Source organism: Barbatula barbatula, assembly GCF_947034865.1.
Source record: "Barbatula barbatula genome assembly, chromosome: 2".
NCBI classification, from domain to species: domain Eukaryota; kingdom Metazoa; phylum Chordata; class Actinopteri; order Cypriniformes; family Nemacheilidae; genus Barbatula; species Barbatula barbatula.
The window spans coordinates 18,110,090-18,127,973 of NC_136767.1; positions in this window are offsets into that span (position 1 = coordinate 18,110,090).

The window sequence follows — 17,884 nt, forward strand, 5'->3', positions numbered from 1 at the left end:
ATGGGAATGGAGGAGAGACCGAAGGGAACGAAAGAGATGGAGTGGGGGAGAGGGCGTTCGAATGCACCCTTCGGTCTGGAATCGCTGAGCATCCCTGTCCTACATCCGTTCACTGAGCACTCTGTTCTGTCTCTATCTCTCTCACTCTTTTTTTCTCTCTCTCCCACGCTGATTATTTCCTGGTCTAAAGCCCCTGTGGTTTCCAAATGATTTTAAAATGGATTTCATTTCCTGTTGGGGGGGTGATAGCAGTGGGACAAACCCAAATGGTAGTTGTGTGGGAGAGAAATGAGAAAGGGAGAAGATGAGTGTGTAAAAGAGAGAGAGGGTGCGTCTTTTCTTGCATATGAGGTTTTGGGTTTTGCCCTCAGGCCCTTACACCACGCAGCATTTTGTTACAATGCTCATTTCCTCTTAGAGCACTGGTTCAGAGACCCTGGACGACTCCTCTCCTTTGGCATTTTTCGTCTTTCTACCTCCCAGTTGCTTTTCTCGTCCATTGAAATGTATCTAAAGAAGAATCTAAAGAGGTCAAGTCATTTCTCTGCTTCTCATAAACATTATCTCTGTTCCTCTAATTTGCTTGGCCATGAGGCAAAGAGTGACAATATTCATGGATGGATCTGTGTTTACAGTATTTCAGATGAGAGTATATAGAAAGCGTCATTTTGACTACACTGTAAAAAAATCCCACTAAAAAAAAAAATTTTCTGGCAGCTGGGGTGCCGGAAATAAACTATGAAATACCATAAACCATTAAATCACATGTTTTTCTGTAATCTTACAGTCTTTTGACCGTTTTTTAAAAGAAACCACAAAATTTTGCTTTTTACATTACATTCAAAAAACATTCAGAACAACTGTGCATTTTTTTTACAGTGTATTGTATAACAATTCACTTGGTTGAGATCAATTTATTAATTGAAGCCTAAGCTTTTGAATTCAACCAAAGATTCTACAAAAACATTTCATCCAAATATGCTCTGACACACAACTATAGCTTTCACTCACGCTTTCTCCCACAGGTCAGAGGGAATCAACATGACATAACCGCCTTCCCGTGAGGCAGAGGTCGGAAGACAGAGAAAGAGAAGAGGAAGGAGGAAGAGAGAGAGACAGAGTTTGATAAGCGCCGCTATCAGAACGCACCCAAACACAGCGTCCGGCTGTTCTCTCCTGAGCACACAGAGGAAAACAGATACCCTTAGCAGGTTTGGGCACTTTTCCATGCTGTCTCTTCCCTCTTTTGTCACTCATTTCAATAGGTAGGACTCAGAAAGGATGTCTGTTAGGATGTCCATGACAAAGAGTAAATACTGCAATTGTCTTTTGCACAAGAGGGTTTATCATGTGTGAACTTCTGTCAAGATATAGAGCAAATGATGGCTTTGGTAATGTTTGGTAAAACGTAAAAACAATGAAACATTGAAATGAAATAAAGCATGAAGCTCAGACAGAGAAGAGTCATACCTAAAAAAAGTCATATGATTCCTCTTGACAAAATGTTTAAATGTAAATGGATACTGTAGATACAAGCATGATAGAGACTTGCCTTCACTTTCAGTTTTTTACTTTTAAAGCCCCAGATCCAACTATGAACCATCTTCTCATCCTGCATCCCCAATGAGTTGTCACTTTTGTGTCTCTTAATGAGCAAAAACTCTCTCTTAACCTGAACCACCAACTCCTTGTGTCTTACAGCTAATTACCAACGGCTTGTCACAGCTTATGCAGATGAAGCTCACTCACCCTCCCCCTCCCTACAGGAGTTTCACCTCTCACAAACTAGTGTGAAACAAGTCAGTGTTATACGTAAATGAAAAATCATAAATGAGAACCATTATCTCAGATTTTTTCCTAGACAGCAAAAATGAGAGAAAATGTAGACATTTTAAAGTAGCAATGTGGAGATTTTAGCGGCATCTAGTGGTGAGGTTGCGAATTGCAACCAATGGCTAACTGCATCAAAGCATTACAATGGCAAAGGACAACGAAGTCTTCATGTTTTCGCTTCTTTGCTGAAGGTGATAACGTTTAGGGCTACTGTTTAAACATGGCGAGTTCCATGCAAGGTGACCCACGGTGTAGGTAGATAGAAATAGGTCCAAAAAACGTAACGCTTCATTATGTAAGGTCTTTACACACCTCTGAAGACATAGTTATACAGTATATATTATATTGCATTTCTGTCAATAGAGTCTCCTTAATAGTTGTAGTTCTATATCCTATAATTTCATATTATAGACTCTTTGCACCGACGTCATGCATACATGATGGGATTAGCTGGGGCAAAACAAAGGGTATCGGATTTGGGTATGTCTCAACATCTAAAAACATTGTATGCCCACCTCAGAAACAATGGTATTTTTCACATAGCGTTAACTTTTGAACGCGTAGGGTATGCTAGCTAACTTTGTTAGTTATACAACTAGCAGTTAACTTTCTGCCAGAAACTAAACAAAGGAAACTGTTTGTGAGCTCTTTTTCTTTAGTTGTCACCAGGGCCGTTGAATATGAGAGTTATGACACTCACTTAGACCTGCATAGAAATAATAGAATGCGGTAACTCGGGTCATTGAGCCTCTGATAGTTCCAAACATTGCACTGAAGCCCATTCATTTCAGTGTCTCCCTGTCACGATTGGAGACAGAACCCAGATGTAGGCAGTGAAGGGTTAACAACTTTTATTTAAATAAACAAAAATCCACATTGGGGAAAACACAACTAACAAAACAAAAACTTCCACGAGGGAAACAAAGCAAACAATGTCCAGAATAACTATAAATAATAAGTCCAAGACACGATCGCACAGGAACAAGGTAATCCATGGTTCAGAGAGCATTAAAGATTCACAAGTGTATATTCACCTCATGCTTCAGAGTGTAAAAGGTATGCAGGTTGCTGGTGGACTAATTGAGGAGTAAAACTGTAGAGCTTAAACACTCCACTTGAGCTGTAAATTACCCCATAAACTTAAATTCCTAACTTAGTATTTCAATAGCCTGAAAATCGGAAGGAAGTTATCAACCGGTTTTGTATCATTGTGTTATGATTGATAGGTTTACAGACTTCCCTTTTAACATACAGTACATGGGCTGTCGGCTGGGCCCCCGGCTGGACAAGGCTGGAAGCCGGCTGGAAAGCTGCCTGGACATGGCTGGACATGGCTGGAATCCGTCTGGAGTGCCGTCTGGACATGGCTGGATCATCGGCTGGATGCCGGCTGGTGTTCCGGCTGGACATGGCTGGGCAGCGCTCTCTGGCGGCTGGGCAGCGTTCTCCAATGGCTGGGCAGTGCTCTCTGGCAGCTGGGCCGCGGACTGGGTACCGGTTGGGCAGCCGGACAGGAAGGGGAGGCTGTGGGTGATGTTGGCAGTCCCTCCTTCCGCTTCCGTATCACCACGTCCGTGGTCAGGAGCCCCGATGCGGAGGAGGGCGTGGGTTGCTCAGGACCGGAGGAGTCCGTCACAATCCCCCATGACTCCCTCCTCTCTCTCTTGCCTAGAAGGCTATCGTCCCAGGATGGAGCAGCGGGATCTGAGGCGGACGGTCTGGAGAGCCCCAGGGTAATAGTGCCCATCCTGAGGGCGTGTTCCTCTGGAATAGCCTCCCAGGGGGTCGTTGAGCAGAGACGTACTGAGGGGCCTGAGTACTGAGGGGGCAGAGACGTACTGAGGGGCCGTAACAGGGCCCTCAGCACCTGCTTCTCCGACTGGGAGAGTGGCTTGGTAAGGCAGCTGTTGAAAATTACTTTCAACTCCTTCTCGAAGCAGCATTGCTCTGCTGCCGTCAGGAATTCGCCGGCGAGCTAGCGGGAAGATGACACGTAACAGGTGAGAGGGATGAACACAAATGGGGTGCTAACAGAGAACAAGGGGCGGAGCTAAAGACACGGCACCGGAGAGAGAACATGGCATTACAAAACCAAAACAATGCCATGCACTTTCTTCACATAAAACACCTGAGTCTGACATGATCCTGCCACAAGACTCGGAAACCAAGACAAGGAGAGGCAGGATCATGACACTCCCAAACAGATTTGCTGTATATTTGGTGAAATAACTGCATGTTTTACATTTTAACGAGTTGAAATTAAATGTTAAAATTAAACACAAAGACTGATCTTATATTTATACTATATAACTCCCAAAATAAAATGCTGCCATTAATGTAGTCAATGTAGTAATCAGTGTACACAATGTGCTAATATTTCGCAAAACTTCTGCAAATACAGTTGATTTTATCTGTCCCGCCAACATCCATTTAAATAGGTTAACAGCTTAGATTTGTTTGGAGCTATTGAGGGCTCAATGAACAACGTGACCACATGGCGGCGAAATTGAGTGTCGTAACTCTCATATTCAACGGCTCTGGTTGTCACAAGTGCATTAGTATAAAGGGAGAGGAAACAGGTAGAGAACACTGTCAGGATTGTATTCCAGCAAATGTATTTGCTAACGTTTGCCACTGTTAGTACATGCAGGCATCCATAGATGTATACACTCTCCGTTTATCTTTAATATACACGCATGGTTTCTCTGTCTGGTAGGTGTAAGTTCTCAGGCCACTTAAGTGAAGGTATTCCTCTCAGTTTCGTAGGTTTGCACTTTTTTGCCCAACCGAACAAACCGACTGCAAATTCAAGTGGTGTTGAAAAAATTTTTCATTGGAGAGGAAATGTTCCTTTAACTTTTTAGTCAACGTAGCAAACAAAAATGCTACGTAACCTAGCATTATTAATGCGGTCAGTGGGATGTTTCTGCCTCCAACTACGCTCTGCCCACAAATACATAACGTTTACTAACAGTAAAGGCATCTATAAGGTAAGTCAGTTTAATAAAACTTTAATTCAAGGACTTTGGAAGGTCGATTTGATTTAACTTAAACATTTAAGGCAGGTTTTGATCTTGAAATCTTAACAGTAATAATAATTTACAAATGAATATTTTAGAAAGACCATATTTTCTGTATTCACATTTATTTTTAAAGGTTTTAAATTTAGCCTTTATGTGGGTCAACCTGTTACCCAACATGTTTACATGGGTGTCAACGTGTTTACAAAAATCAAGTTTTTCAACACAGTTCTGGGAAACTGCTGTCAACTGAAAACTATAGCAATCAATGGTGCTCAATATTGTCTGGTTTTCCACATTGTTTAAAATATATTTTTTTATGTTAAAAAAACAACAAAATGTTTACAGGTTTGGATAACTTGACTGAATTATGACAGAATTTTCATTTTTTTTAAACTAATCCTTTAAATCAAATATAAATAATAGTGTCTTCTGACATATTTAAGACTGGCTGTATGGACAAAATAGCTTTTCTTCTGAATGGATAGATACAAGGGACTTTCACAACATGCAAAACATGAGGCCTGGCAAAAGTTTTGTTTTGATTATCTTTCGATTTTCCAACAACTCTGTTTTAGTCAAGCTGGGAAAATTCCCGCTGCAATGGCCAACATTTTTATTTGAAACAGAACTTACCCCCATAGCTATAACACAGGAAACAAAGCCACCCTAAAAATGCCTCCCAAACAATTGCAATAAGGGCTGTCCACAAGATATTTTTATACAAGGAATTGGAACTTCTGTTGATGGAAGGAAACCCAATCGGGCATGAGCCAGAAGGGGAGAGAGCCCTTACATGAGCAAGAGAGAGAGTCCTTTACTAAGAGCAAGAGAGACAACTAATGTGTGACCTTGACCGCCAGCATAAACTGTCTAGCATCCTGTAAAACCGGATTGCTTCAGTGGTCAGCAGGCCACCAACAGGAGGTTCCCAGGTTAAGCTTCTGAAAAATGAAGGGAAAGAAACAACTCTATCGTGACCTATGCCTGATGTTCTTATCAACAGAGATAATGGATGGATGCATGGATGGATGAATGAATGAATGAAATACAGACTGTTAGTCCAAACGCAAATGGAGCTAGGTGCTTTTTCCTTTAGCGTCCTGAAGGGGGAGCCGGCATTCAGAAGGAGGACCGGCAAATGCATAAAGACCTAAGTCAGCAAGTGAAAGGTTGCTGGGATGGATGTAGGCAGTTTGGGGGTGGGGGGTGGTAGGGAGGTTGGTCTTGGCTGTGCTCGGCGGGGTTTGATCAGCCTGGCTCAGGCCTAATCACACTCGCGTTGATTAACAAGCTGCGCAAACACACAGGGCTTGATTGAGCTGCCCGGGTAAAGAAAATAACCGGCAATCTACGAGAAGCCCAGGACACACATGCCTTTCACTCGTCTGTCCTCAGCCCCAAACAGTCTCATACAAACACACACATAAGAAAACCTCTCTCCCTCCAGAGTTCCTTTAATAATAATTCTGGACAGACTTCCAAAAATTATTTTTGTTCTATCCAATCACTGTTCTGTTTAATGTGACACATGACAAAGCAATTACAAATTCTTTAGAGTTTATCATATATGGTGGTTCCTCGTGTGCTCTTTCCTCTTGACTTTTTCTCTGCGTTGTTGCCTGTGACTTGTCTCATTTTGGAAACGTCAATACACAGACTTGAGCACTGGTGGGGCACGTGTGAGGGTTAAAAAAAGAGGGTGCACCTTCGCCTCCTCACTCTCCTTCACACGCACACACATCCCGTCCTGCTTTAGCAAGCTGCAAATGAAACCAGATGGACTCATTTATTGCCAATTAGCTCCAGCGCTGTAAGTGAAGCCTCACCTATACAATTTAAACTTTTTTATTGGAACCTCCCAGCATCTCTAACACTGCATCTCAATGAGAGTGTCTAACATCTTTATAAGTTCCACCTCCCACAAAGAGAGAGAGAAAGGGATCTATGTTAAATGTGTAAATGAACAAATAAAGAGTTCAGATGCAAAACCTCTAATCTGTCAGACGATCTTTCGTATAAATTAGCGTTTTTCTTTTACTTTCAGCAATAACAGATATTTCAGACTGGTATTTAGCGGGTTTTTAAAGCAAAATAACATAACACGAGTGCACTTACTCAACAATGTATCTCAGTTTTGACGGAGAGTTGTGACTTTTAGAGGGTTATGCATCTCTTCATTCAAGACAATAGGCAATACAATAATAATCAATAATCCTTCACAATATTTGTTACCGCTCACAAGTTTTTGTTATTGATACATACATCAGCAGAAACTACAGAAGCTCTGGAGCAGCACTGAAGTTAAAAAATCTCTCAACTTTACACCCACATTATTGAGGAAATGGCTAAAGAGGGGTGAACGTGTCATTTATCCATGAAGCAACACATTTGGTGGTCCCAAGAGAACGATTTCCCATTAACTCCCTTGACTTTTAAGGAATTCAGGGCAGATGAACACTGCCCACAGTCTTGGACAACAATACTTGGCATCCTATGCAACTACTGCAATGATTTTACGGGTAAAATGTAGACTGCAAACGAAGGTTTGTTTCATCCATACAAAGTAATTGTACACAAACTATTCCTTTGTTATCATTTATTTACCCTTGTGTAATTCAAATGACACTTGTGATTCTTTTTCTGTGGAACACAAACAGATATTATAAGAAATGTCACAGATTTTGGGTTTAACTCGCACATGATTACTTTACAATTTCTTCTGATGCCATAAGAAAGAGTAATCACATACGAGATCCTTATAATATGTTAATTATTTCTCCTAAAGACATCAATGAGTTTAAAGTCCCCTGTGTCTCAGATATTTCTCCTGAGAAAAAAATCTCAATTAATGTCTCAATTAGAGTTTCGGAACAGATCTCAACAATGTCACAAACTGAGCTGAGATTTGACATAAAATTCAACATTTTTGAAGTGTTCAATATCCCAAGCATTTCTCAATAAGTTTATCCAAATCCAGATGATTTTACCTAAGAGCTTCATACTCTTAAAGTGTATGAAATATCAAAATTCTGTCATCATTAACTCACCCTCAAGTTGTCCAAACCTGTATAGTCTTCTTTGTTCTGATGGACGATGGATCTTTGCTAGAATGATACAGTACAACTGCAAAGACACTGAAAACTTGCATGTTTGTTTATAAAATATTCGAGCTCATCTGATTTTGCACGCAGCCAGCAATAAGAGTGTCCTACTCCAAGGTCTTTTTAACACATTTTAAACTCCTCTGAAACAAGGTCCACAGGCACCATCTGGACTTGTTTCATGTACTCTTCAGGTTTCAGTGTGTTTGTGGAACGTCAGAAAATCGATTAAAAGTTCCACATTAAATTGAATTAGATAAACTACAAATTCTCATGTCATACACACATCTCATGAGATTAATTAAGTTTTGGGCCCCATCACTCAGACTGACTGTAATATTCACCCTATCCAGAAATCGAGGAAGAACCTTTAACAAAAAACATATTCATACATTTGTTTAGAATGCGTGCCGATGGACATGGACCATTAGCATCATGTTCCAAGTGACTTCTCTCTCGTTTTATTTTTCTCTCCACCCTCTCTAAACAAAGCCATATGTATGCTGACTTGCATGTCACATGGCTCATTGGCACACGGCCACGCCCTCCTCTTAACATGCCCTGCCCCCTCCCTGCTCTTCTCCAATAATGCTGCCTTCACATGCTCTCGGAATTATCGGAAATATGAGTTTCCAAGGTAAAAATTGCACATGAACGCCCTCTGATGTCGCGTTTCCCACCGGGAAATAATTTTGATACCCCAGTTCCAGAGATGGGCAGGCCTTACACAATCAACATGGCGGATGGGAGAAGGTTTTCTGCTCTGACAGATATGATTTATTAGTTTTTCCGCAACAGCTTCATTGCCTTGTCTTGTCGTTATATTAATACATATTTACATACATGAATAACCATTTGAAGCAATCTGTAGGTTTTATACACTGTGAAAATAGCATGTATTTTACGAATATTGCAGAATAGTCAGCCAGCTGACTTGTAAAACTGTACAGTAGTATGTATGGTTGAAAACTATTGCCATATAAAATTTTCCCAAGACACAAGCAAGCATGGATCTGGCGTTCTCCATTCCTTCCGACAACAAAGCACATGAACACAACCAGCTCGGAATCATGACATCAGAAATGGGAATTATCAAATTTCAGAGAGCATGTGAAGGCAGCATTAGTTTGCTACTAACCCAAAACCACTGTAAGGAGCATTTGGGAGTCATTATGTCATCTCTGTTATAATGTTGTTAAAGGGAAGATTCTAGTAATCAATGCTCATCTGCTGTAGGGAATGCTGTGCAAGTGCTTAAAAAAGCGACCTACGCTTACAACATAAAGGCTGTGGATTTACATGGAACATATAGGGGCGGTGTCCAATTATTAGCTTAAGCCAGGACTAGGCCTTAGTTAAATTACAAAAAATATTACTGTGCATCTTGAGAGAAAATAATCGCATTGATATATTTAGAGATATGCCAGTGTAAATTGTTTTTGTTTAAGGCGCCTCTAACATTTCAGTTGGTCTGGGACCAGGCTTAAGCCCTGTCCGGGAATCCGCCCTAAAAACGAATAAAATGTAGATCTTGATTGCATTAAAAGTGTGAAACCAAATTCTTGAATGTAAATGACTCGGATGGGCTTTACAGGTGCACACCCATGCTTTGGTACTGTATGGAGGACACTTGGCTTTCATATTATTCTTGTCCAGGGTAAGGGGGACTCTCCACAAACGTCTGTGTGTATGTGTGTGTGTTGAAGAGAAGTGTCGTTCCAGTGGTCTGAAAATGATGAGGAAGAGGTTACTTTCAGAGGTTATATTGAGAGTGCCGCTAATTGTCCTTGCAATGCTAATCAGTTCCGCCAATCCCAAGTGGGCCAGAAAGAGAGACCAATTTCCCTCTTACTGATCTCATGAGGGTGCGTGTGTATGTGTGGTAAAGGGGAATGTGTGAAAGTGTGTGCAAATGTATGTGAATATGTGTGTAATGTTATACTGTATGTGTGTGTGTGTGTGTGTGTGTTAGATGATCCACACAGAAGTGCAAAGCACCTAAAGTGTTCCCATGGGAATGTCAGTGTAGGTACCTTATTAAATGTTGGCCTAGCTCTAAGAGGTGTGTGTCATTTTAAAAGTGAATTTTTAAATAAAGTCTGTCAGCTGGCTGTGGTGTAATTTAACAACCATTTAACAATACATTTTGTTATCATGAACCAATTCTCAATGGACGATCGGGAATTGACCTGATCTGAGAACTCAAGTGTTTGGTGGTGGGTCTAAACAGTACATTACCAGATGGATGACATTATTTCTGTAGTGTTGACAGTTTCCGTTTGGGAGCGGGGCACGGGTGAAACTAACATTAGATATTTTAAATTTGGGTACACCGTAGAGGCATTTTCAATCTGGACAGCCAGCTGGATTCTCCCTGGAGGATTTTACACGGCAAGTCCAATTTATGTCTGACAAACTATCACAACACATTACATGACTATGCAGTGCTTTATAACACAACAAGCCCGATAGCTCCTGCACAGATGTTACAATTACAGCGGCACTAGTATTCCTGATATCTGCTTTCAGCCTTTATTAAGTCCCTTGGGACACACCGAGAGTAGGTAAATTCTGAGTAGTGTGAATTCAATAAACTGACGCAACATTTACATCAAATTTGGAGGGGTTTTTTCAACAACACTGAGTATGTCACAATCATCCTTGTTATTATGATATGATTTCACATAGAATACACAGGGGAGAAGCAGCCCTTACAAGTTTGTTTCACCCACTGTTGGGGAAATAATCAGTATATTATAAGTTGTCAAGTAAAGCAAAAAATAAAAAATTGACCCTGGTAACATAAACAGACATTTCATCTTTATTATATTGCCGTGCTTCATATTAAAAAAACAATGAGTACAGAGTAGATTGACAGGCAACTGATGGAAATGAGAGCTAGAAAGGCGGATCATTAACAGATGATTGGATAAATTCACATAAATGTTTAAATCAAGAGCAAAGCATAACACATGGTTACTGATTCATTTGTAAATGATTTGGAGCTGGTGAGACCTTTTTGTTTGATGTTACTTCACAGTGCTTTGCTTTGATTTGACATTTTTTCAATCCATTCCCCCAGAATCTTGTCATAGCAACATATCTCTTTATGGATTTAAGGGAACAGTTCACCCAATATGAAAATTCTGTCATCATTTATTGACCCTCGGGTTGTTTCAAACCTGTATACATTTCTTTGTTCTGTTGAACACAAAGGAAGATATATGGAAGAATGTTAGCATCTGACATTTCATGGGACTCGGTGATGTCCCAGAATTGTCAGTTGCTAAAAGAATTTCAACAAAACAAAGAAATGTATATCGGTTTGGAACGACTTGAGGGTGAGTTACTGATGACAGAATTTTCATTTGTTGGTGGAGTATCCCTTTAAGGTAGAGTGTTTTTACAGGTATAAAGACTTTACATCCCATAATAGGTGGCATTTTGGTATTATAATCTCTCATTGGATTCTGTGCATATTTATGGGTCTTTTGGTCAAATTGTTCTTTTAAAGCAGCATTAAACTAGGACAATTAAAGGCCTTGTTGTAGGTCAGGGGATGTTTGACAGATGAGTAGGTGGTCCTATGTTGTTATCTGGGACACATAAGAACTGCATTTACAAAACAAATGTGATATGTGAACTTCCTACAAATGCAGTTTGAATGATTCAATCACAGAAACATTTTGGACCCTGTTCACATTCCTTAAAATAGATAGGCCTTAGTGTTTACATGAAGCACTTTAGAAATGTGAAAGAGAGGGTATGATTTTCTCATGGAACATTTTAAAAGTTTGATGTCTTACAAGTCTTCCTCGCCAACAGTAGTCTGTTCTGGATGATGACTATAGGGAAGATATGAAGGATTTCAAGGAGAATGGAGGGGGCGTCAGCAGTCTTAATCAACAAATGACTGTAACACTATTGTCAGCTCCGGCCTCTCTCATTAAAACATTCCCCAAACTGCCCACGTCGCCTGTAAAGTCCTCTCTTTATTTTTAGGTGTCTAATTAGGGGCCTTTGGCTTAGGCTTCTCACACTCTGTGTCGACTTTAAAGAGGTAATTAGGGAGATTATGTCTAGGCTGCTGTGAGAGTTTAAGGAAAACAGACTAAATGGATATACGGATCAAGTTTGTAGCGGCCAGAAAAGCATGAAGGTTGCATTCCTTTTTTGTACCAGCACAGAATCCCATGCCCAAAACCAGCCCCATGAACCGAACACACTGCAGAATCTATGAATGACCAGTTTTTCTATTACGGTCATGGAAAATCAAGGAGGGAATTTGTTTTTGAGCTGAAAATAGCGAGTAGCAAAGAGACGATGTTATGGTCCTGCCTTGTGCGTGAGTTCATGAATGCACAAAACGGTGCTATGCGACATACAATGTTAAAAGTGCAATTAGCAAATCCAGTTGAAATTCCTGCCTTGTCTTAAACAGCATGCATGCTGTTTTCAAATACCCAGATAAAAATTCCCAGCAATTTCCTTCAAATTCCCAGAGGGATGTCTGTGGAGGTATTCATTACAAAAGTATACACGGACGTTTTTTAAGAGACAGCCGAGTCAGGACTAAGATTCGGTGCTGAATCAGAAGTCTGTTTCGTTTGAATTCTAGTCCTAGGAGAACCAAACTCTTCATTACAAGCAAATGCCGGTTCTGGCTACAGAATGGAGGAAATCAACACAAGACAGACAGACAGAAAAACAGAAAACAGAGGGCGATCGGGGAGGATGGCGCTGGACCAATATGTTGTAATGGAGTTGGAAGTGTCTTTAATTACACATGTGGCCGTGCGACTATGCACGTGTGAGATGAGAGAGACGGAGCCAGATCTTTAACACGAAGAGAATCATCATAATATGGTAAAATTCATTGTAAATGTATTCAAACGATTAAAAATAGTATGAGACAAAGCCTGGGGACAAAAAAGGTTCAGTAGGCAGATAGAAAAGAGGGAAGAAGCAGAAAAACAGGCGGGGAGAGAGGAGTGCTGCTTGGTGTGGGCCCCGTGCTGTAAATTGCATCTGTTCCTAATTAGGGAGTGCTAATGAAGGCCTGTGTTCGTCCCGGTCCCACTGAGAGACGGGCTGGCTCACAGCCTTCATCGCTGAGATTGAAAGAGAGAGAGACCGACTTTAATATCCTTCGGTTACTTAACACAGTACCAAGTTTACTCTAAATGAAAGACTGCAAAATAATGTAGCTTGTGATTAAAATTCAGCTGCTTAGATTCACATTCTCATAATCTTACCCGGGTATCCTGTGTCTTTTGTAGCGATGGCTTGCGGGGGAAAGGCTCACACACTCGGCTACGTAGGTGTGTGCGTGCACGTTTGTAAGCAGCAGGCGTAATTAGCAGGGATTTCTCAGATAACGAGTTTTTCCTCCAGTAGCAGGGGACATGCTAAGGTCAGGCTGAGTCGGACATTCCCACACCCTGTAGTGAATACAGGTGGCCTTCCTCTGCACCACACCCTCCACACACAAATCATTTATTGGTGACCGCAAGATCAAGGGTTTTACTTGACAATGTTTTCAAATGAAAACATTGTAACACTTTGATGTTTTTGACAGTCTGTTTACACAACGATGTTGTTTTGGGTGCCAGAAAATGCCAACATTTAAAAGTTGCAAGTTTTGAAAAAGATATCACCACCAGTCCGTTGAACACCACAACATATTATACGTTCCTCAAATAATTTTGCTTCAAAACCCACATAATTCCACACTTTGCTCGGTCTGAAATAACTGGAATTTTAAATAACTATCTCTCACACTGGGCTATCAGGCAATAGTTTAAAAACAGCCAATGATCAGGGCCAATAGATATATCCTGTCAATCAAAAGTGGAAAGGAAAATGCAGTTCATGAGTGCACCTATATATAACTATCAAGTTGAGGAACTCAAAAGGTTATTAAAGTGAACACAAAAAATAAAAGCTCATTTTAAATAATAATAAAACCAAAAATGAGAAAAAAAATCTGTTTGCCAACTACTGGCCTGGCATGCATAAAACAGTGCTTTTATTCGCATTTGAAGCCTTGTTAACATGAATTGTTTTGACAACGTTGTGGTGTGTATGTAAAACTTTTAAAAAATGCTAAGGAAAACTGTTGCTGTTTTAACTACATCGTTGTCGTAAACATATTCTCAGTTCAATTTTGTGTACAGCTTTTAGTTTAAACTTTCATTCCACTCCCCAAAAAATATTTTACAGACATTTCATTGGATGGCCTGAAGTTAATGTTCATTTTTATGAATATCTTATCGTATAGTTACTGTATTACATTAAAGCCTCAGTATGTAAATTTGGACCGCTAGATGCCACACTTCCAAAACATCAACAAAAAGCGATGAATTAGTCATCGTAATAAATTAGCTTACAAGAAACGTGGAATGTAATGCTACGTATGCTGTATACAGTGGTTATACAGATGCTGTATAACCACTGCTGCATTTGCGTGTTGCCGTAGTTTCTCCAACCGGAAATTGAGGCACCGGATATCAAGTCACTGATATGCGACGAATACAAGGGAGACAAGGGACGGCCATTCATTTAAATAGGCATTTCTCTGGATTTGCACATTCTTGGGAACATTCAGAATAATGTAATGTTTGTTTATTTTGTTGACTCTGAAACCGATAGCTGAGGATAAAAATTACAGGACAGGAAATGGTCTTGTGTTGACGAAGATGATCTGAAGAGCCACTACTGAAGGATGGTATATGCAACCCAATGTGTAAAGCTACTAGTGTGGTCTGCTCACAGTCCACAGTAAAGGTATTCGGCTCTCACAAAAGGAACAGCTTGTGCACCCCCCCATCCCAATTACTGACCCTGACAGGGGTAAACAGAGTTCCCCTCCAATCTCTCCAACATCTCCAGCCACCCAAGCCATGCTGCGGTCCTTTGATCAGCCCGGAGCTCATTAATGCTCTTATCTGCTTTAATTAGCTCCCAGGGTCACCGCGGCCCCTCTAAAGCTAACCCCAAACCAGCTGTTCAAGAACTCACTTCAGCACGCATGGAGCCAGATTTGAGGGGGAGTTCTCTTTAAAAACTGATCTGGGATCAGTTTTACGGACTCTGACTTTTATTTTGTGTATAGATGTGAAACAGGTTGTCTCTGTCAACAACATAATCTTGGGATGTTTTTACTTGTCTGTGCTATATACACAGGGTCATATGGCATTCCAAATATCCAATTCATCTTTCTAATTTGACTATTTTTGTGACGCGCATGATATAATACTTGTTAAGGAGTTATTTGGAAGTTTAGCAGAATTTGAAGATTAGATCATATTAGAGACATCTCATAATGAGGTCCATTGCCTATAAAAGCTCACTAAGTTACTTAGCTGTGCCTCTGGAATTGAGTAAAAACATTTGTGCAACTCTGAATGTGTTGAGCTGTTCGTGAGTGTCCATGTATACATGTATACAAGCAGGTGTCGGTCTATTGTTGTAAACTAGCACACGACATTCTTCCACTGTACTCGCGAGAGAGGGGAATAGAGCGTCAAAACCAAAGCAATTAATCCACAGCACGGTCTCTCGCTGCTCTGTGGGACAAACTGCCTTTGAAGAAATTGAAGGCTAACCCACACAATTAACTGAAGGAATTGGGTCTGGACAGAGGCCCCAGATGCAATGACACAGGGAACTGGAATGACAGTATATGGACTGTTCTAAATGTTTTAAAGTGAATAAACAGCCATTTGAACCTTAACGTTTCCCATTCCTTTACTATAGGCCAACACTATATACTTTGCAAAGCATAAAAAATTTACTGTAGGTTCACCCAAAATGAAAATTCAGTCATCATTTACTCACCCTCATGACATGAGGGTGAGTAAATGTTGACATGATATTTTCAAGGACGCTGGTAAGCAGACAACATTGGCCCCATTGTATGGACACAAAACCAGTGAGATATTACTAAAATTATTTTATAAAATTTTGTTCCAATGAAAGAGTCATATACAGACATTTAAATGAAAAACAATTTTGTGAGCTATCCTTTTAATTACTAACTATAACTCCAAAACTCGTCTATGACATGCATAAAAAAGTACACAGTTCCAGCAACTACAAGCAAACGAAAGCAGAAGAAAGAGGAGCAGTCGCACATACAGTGCGTTCCAAAACGCACACACATCCACGCACTACCGCTGAGGTGAGTCTACACGTTTCTCTCAGAATCTGTAAGCACCTGCCAGAACTTTGTGACAGTGTATCAATAATGATTCATTTCATTAGCAGGAAGACATCTCGGGAACTGGAATACGAGAGTGCAGCATGCGTACGGAGGTTTTCGGGAAGGTGGGAGGAGGGCTGTTAAAAAAATGACGCAAAGACCCTCGATGTTGCTAATTCATTTACAGATTTAATTAGATGGATGGAGCCCCTCGCAGTTATTAAAACAGAGGGGAGAAAATGTTGCCAGCACCACAGCACTTTTTAATTATGACTCCAGATCCCTGCTTGCTGACGTCTGGGGAACTGCTTAATTAAAATCCTCATTATTTTACTTTTAATTAGTTCCCCCCTCTTTTGTTTCTTCTCACCATATGGCCGTGTTCCATGGTCAAATCAACTTAATTGAGCTAATTAAGCTGATCATTTTAATTATTCAGAGGCTTCTGATTGGATGGAACTGCTGTCCGGTATGCCTCCCCCCACCACCCCGAAACCCCTCCCCTTCACAAAGTATTTTTGTCATTCTCTTCTCCTCTCTTACAACTAGCTGTGACAAAGTCCCACGGTCAGATAAATATCATATTTACAGTATATGATGCTTGTATATTCATTTGTGGCCAATGACATCACATCTTCTCCTTCTTGTGTCCCTGAGGTACGATATCATCACATAAATCCTTTAAGCTGACTATCAAAATTGTCTTCTGACACTCTCGCAATATAGATCAGTGAATAGAGACAGACACTTGCGTTCTGATGCGTTCTGTTGTTTATGGGCGATCTGAGTGAAGAGGTAAGCTTTGGCCATGAAGTCCTCGCTATCCACTAATGAGAAGCACAAATGAGGACTGACCTGTCTCTCATTTGAGTCAATAACACCTCAAACATTCCCTTTTCTCTTCTCCCGTGTCCCGTGTTTACTTTTCCCTTTAAACAAAGATTGTTAGTTCTGGAGCTTTTGGCGCGATGCGTTTTCCATGCAGGACCCACAAAGAGACACAGTACAATCAGAATTCAGGTACGGAGTTTGGCAGCAGTCTCTTTCTCTCTTTTTTGCTTCCATTATGCTGTTTGGCACTCCTCTCCGTTGCTTCCCTACCACTGCAGCTAAACAGCCGTAGAGTTTGCAACCTTAAAACAGAACAGAATATATATATACATATATATAACCTTTTAAATTATCCAATTAACTATTAATCGGTAGGCGTTTAAGTAAATGTTGATTTTATATTTTAGTGGCTTTTTTGTTAAAAGACTGGAATCGATATTGCGTCGCCGTGAGTGCACTGGCGCTATACGTCGGCATGCTAACCACAGGGCTGTTGGCGCCGAAACAATTACAATGTTTTTTCAACCTGTCAACATTTCTTGCTAATTCCAAAAAAATATGTTTTTCTTTGCATATACTTGCTGAAATTTGTTTTTGTGTTTGCAGATATTGAATATCTAGAAAGTTCATATTCATGTTTAAACAAAAAATATGTAAAATTATTACATGTATTTTAGAATAATTTTGAAGGTTTGTTTTATTTGAAACCCGCCAGACTTTTTGTATATATGGGTAGTTGCCAAATAAACTGGACATGTTATGATGTGACAGCAAATGTGTTGACATAAGCACAAGACTTATCTTCATATGTTTTTTTTTCTTTTTCTTTAACAGATTCAGAATATTAAGTAATGTATTATTAACAGTTTGTTTTCTTGCTGTCACACCATAGT